Here is a 5,109-nt window from a genome sequence, read left to right as displayed (position 1 = left end):
TGTCTGCGGTAGTTACCACTTGTACACTCAATCTGTTTTAGTTTAATTGAGTTTGGCTACGAACAAACAACTGAAAGTTCGTGCTTGAAAACTGACGAGATAGCCGGCAGTGGTTCCCTCGGGCAGAATGGTGACAACACCCGGCACAGTTCACGAGTTTTCAGAGCATGTTAAGATCTGCACAATCTTTCTTTCACATATGTCAGCTTGATTGGTTCCACCGTTAATGGGTTATTAAACAAAACAATGCAGGTATCTGAGCAGCTGATGTATGTGGATTTGCAAATACGTGTAATACCTCTCCCCACCCCAGCTCACTGCATGCGGTGAGACTCTGACGTTCACTTATGTACCACAACAGATGGGAAAAGCCACCGGTACATGCAGACATGCCTGTCATCAGTGCCTTCTACCCATTTAATCAGTTCCCACCCCAATTCCCCACAATCACTCAGTCCTTTGTCACTCATTCCCCTGTGTCTTGGTTATGCATCACCGCTTATTGCGACAGCCTCTCTTCCTTGCTGAGCAAAATGAAACTACTTGATAGGGGGGAGTCTAGAACAACTTCGCTTTTATGAAGTTTACTATCTGATGAAATAAAAAGATTGTATCTTGGCACAAGGGGAGAGAACTCTAAAGAGTTAAATTAGATCGACATGTCACATAATCAGCCTAATCAGATGCACCAGCAATCCTTGTACCATTTTTTGGGATTGTCATTAAATAACATCTCACGACAATATTTGCTATTAACAACATCATATGTCGGTATGAATCGTTAATATCCCACCTAGGGTACATTAATTTACGGTCTCAACTGTTACTGGATACTTCGCTTACTATAGAACACAATAATTGCTCTACATTTCACCGAGCAGTCTGCATTGACGCCAAAGTTTAGAGAATTGTCACACTTGTAATCCAATGCAGGTGTGCTATAAACAGAGGCCCAGCATGGGCTGCGGGGCTTCAATGCATAGGCCTTGAGTAAAGAAGGAACATTTTTGACTAATCTGCCCACCGGCCTTAATCCGCTTCTAGAATTATAATCCTTTCTCAAGGGAAACAATACACATAAGTGAATAGGATTATAGACCTGCTCATAATTTCATTTGACGAATACCACTGTAATATATCGATGGTGTCGAAAGATATAATTCTCCGAAAGTTAACAGGGTCACACTGGATATCTTATGCTAACGAGCGTGTAACAGTGCGATAAATCAGAAAGGTGCGTGTATACGTGGTATTGCTATACATGCGCGCCTGGTATAACTTACACGTTTTGAAAAGACATATTGGATTGATATACAGCGTCAAACTGGCGACTATATTCCAACGAAAGTAAGTAGGCCTTCGTGTATGCATTTAAAGGAAACTCATTCCAGAAAGTCGCGGGGAAATGTCATGTTGTAATATCGGTGTATCGTGATATATATATATATATATATATATATATATATATATATATATATATATATATATATATATATATATATATATATATATATATAGCTTTGAAGCTTGTCATTTCATCGTTTTCTTTAGACTGAGAAACAGAAATGTTTATACGATTGCTTGTATTTAATGTGATGAGGCATGGAATCCGTAATAAAGGAGTGATACTAAGATATCAGTTCTGTATTTACATATACTGAAGTCCACGTGGGATTTTCGTAAGAAAAAAAGATGATTATGTCAGAAACTCATTACGGAATTATCATACGATGATGCTACATGTATTTTTTTTTTGTTTTGTCATAAATATTTCGCCAGTCTCAGAAGTTCTGTTTTTAACTTAATTGTTTACAATGTTAATATTGCTACTGCCATGTTTAATGGCAAAAAAGGTATCGTTTTCACCGAATCAGTGCGAAGCATCAAGCTGTAAATTTAGTAAAGATCATTTATCAAGAAAGCAGAATCCTTTGCAATGAACAACGGGTTAATCAACAAAACCCTTGTTTGAGTAGTGTGTTTTAATTTATTTCCAACAATATCACTTTGTTTTTTATGTTTTACCCGTTATACCAACAGTACTGGTCTTGACTACTTTAACGGCTGAATTGAACCGAACTGAGCATGGCTAATTTAGTGTGTTTTAAGGTAATTCTGGGTTAAGGCAGAAATTGAATAATCCTCTGCAAATATTTCTGGCATGTCGACGGAGTCATTTGTCGATCACAAATGTCATTTAGTTTAATTAAGGACAATCTCTACGTAAAATAATGATCTGCTGGCGATGTTATGTGAAAACTACTCTGAAGTTATTTCTGCCAACCAGTGCAAAGTTTCATATACTATTGCATGTCTTATGAATGTATGCATAACAAAAAATTGCAACTTAGCTTTGTATTTATTTCCTTTTTGCCTACAATTGGCAAATTCCAACACCAGTATATTGAATGAGGTGTTTCACATTGTGCCTTGTTGTGTGTACGTAGATCACCTTGTGGGGTTTGTTGCAAGCAATGTGCTGTGTAAGTGTTGTTAGAATCGTAGGTTGTTGCTACAAATACTATAGTGTGTCAAGAATGTCCACAAGAGTTTTTTCTCAAAGAAGGAAGATTATATGTACCTTCCCGTCACACCGATAGACCACAACTTTACTCGATTCCAAAACTGCATAAATCCCCGTACAAAGCTCGCTTTAATGTGGGATTAAAAATTGTCCCAGCGAACCTGTATCTACTCTCTTAACATTGCAAGAAGCGTGGTCAATGTGGAAAAATACTGTTCAGGAGTCAGTTGTATGTGGATTCTTAAGAACTCCAAACACTCCAAATCAACATAAGTGTATGCGTATCCCGATGGCTAAAAATTGTGCCTTCATTTTGGCTGTTCTCATATGACTATGTGCAGAAGTTATTAAGGAGTAATCTTTCTCATTCCTGTACACCGTATATCGATGATCTGCTACAAATATACAATCCATATATGATACATCATTCTATAGATTTGCTTGAAAATGTCCAGATGGATGTGGGTTTGTTTTGGGTAAGTGCGCCTGTGGGGTCCTGTTTCATGATTGTGTCTGATGCCGCATAACTCATGGGTTAGAACTGTTGAATAGAATCGCCACGTTGGAAACGTGGGCGGTCATGACGCAGCTTGGATGCATGTTTTGAAATGGATGTGGCTTGAAAACTAGCATGTATGATGCGCGATTTGGATACGGAATTGAACTTTCTCTGCGTCTTGTTGGTATCATCGGGAGCTGTTGTCTACTTTTCGTGACCTGAATCCATCCTAGTTTTTAATCAATATAATACTTTCTTAAATCTTGGGAGTTTTTAGTTCAACGTTGTCAGTTTTAGAATTTGATCGTGTCAGTATTGAGTATTCACTTGACTGGAACAAGAATTATCTATATCCTGCAATGGGGCTTAGGCAGCCTTCTACCGACCCTGACTGACAGCAATATATATTAATAATAGCTGACACAAATTAGTGACGATGTCACTATGGTGAGATATAATACAGTAAACACTGTATTTCATACTTTCGTCAACATATAGATTTTGTGCAAGATTACCGTTATCAGCTGAGTGGAGTTAACATTTTCTACACATATAGCCCATTAATATTCCGCTTGATTCGTTGTATACATTGTACATCAACACCATATGAAGTTGCAAGAACAAACTGTCATCTTATTACGTCAATAGAGGTGAAATTTGTGAAATGAAAACTTTTCCCTTTTACCGCAGCGTGTATTAATTTACGTACATATAGTAGGCCAGTTGCTGGTATGCCTTCTGGCCCTACTATATGTAATATCTCGAAAAATAAGCTTTAGTACGTTGTAAAATAACAAATAGATGACATTCCGGGAGGAACGTCATTATTTTCCACACAAAGAGCAGATGATTTATGATACCAATGCCACATGTGATGTCACATAAGTGTTTTATCCTGCATGTTGATTACGCATTACATTTGACATGCTTCATATCGTTTGTCACACATTTCAAATTTTGGCATAGGAAGTTATTTATTTATTTATTTTAGACAATAAGCCTAAAGCCACCTGGAAGACTTACCGAGTTGTGCGAAAGTGGTTAGATGTAGGGAGCAAGGAAACTGGAGTAAACATTTTTCCTTCTCCCGGGCCCAGTTATTCGAAAGTGTATTAGCTAATACTGGTAGTAAGTTATATTTTATATCAAAAATTTTAAGCAAATTCAGCAGCCAGTGTAGTTCTCCAAAGTTAAACTATGAAAGGAGTAGTTTTTGTTCATATGTAATATAATCCTATGCAATTTTTTTTTAGGCTAAGTACAATTAAAATTGAAGACTTGACTTAAAGATAATTCTAGCATTAAGTCTTAAACCACTTGTGAAGAACCTTGCCCTGAACGTGCCTAACAAACTTTTTGACTTAAATCTCCAGCAGCACTATTTGGAGGTAGAGTTGGACTCATTATACATGTATATATTCACTGGGTATGGGACAACGCTTTGGTCGACGGAGCCAGCAAGGATACTCCGGATGGAGAGTAACTTCTGATTAATAAATTAATCAGAAGTATTAAGGGGTCAAAACATCCTTAATATCAAGAGAACTGTGGGACTTAAAAGTAACTGAACGTTAAGTATTTCCATCTCAGGTAATTTAAGCCTTTGCTACTGCTTCTGCGAGGCAAAGTGCATGTAACTTCCAACAGAAAAGTACGCTGAAATTACTCTATAGAACGGTATAGCCTATACCTATTTATTATTACCAATACCTGTATATCTATCGACCATTGTTCGTGTACGTCCAATAGGCCGTAATTGTCGACCTGTGCCAAACTCATGCACTTTCTATATCGTAAACGACAGGATCTGTGTCAGAGCTGTGCTTTTCAGGTATCAAGTAACCTTCTCAGTTGTGGTTGTCCCCGTTCATAGTTGGGACTCGGACGAGGTCCAGCTTACCGTGTTTACTTAGCATGTTTTATATTTGCCCTAGAAATGCAACAGACATCGATTATTTTTTAAACAAATACTAGCATGGGTATTGTTGACATATTATTTCATCGAGATACCAGCTAAACATCAAACCCCGTTACTCAACCTCAATTACACCGATTGTGTGAAAAGCATTCTGCGTTATAGGGTCGA

The sequence above is a fragment of the Liolophura sinensis genome, chromosome 7 (assembly GCF_032854445.1).
Source record: "Liolophura sinensis isolate JHLJ2023 chromosome 7, CUHK_Ljap_v2, whole genome shotgun sequence".
NCBI classification, from domain to species: domain Eukaryota; kingdom Metazoa; phylum Mollusca; class Polyplacophora; order Chitonida; family Chitonidae; genus Liolophura; species Liolophura sinensis.
The sequence above is the reverse complement of the archived record's forward strand: the minus strand, read 5'-3'. Positions refer to the sequence as shown.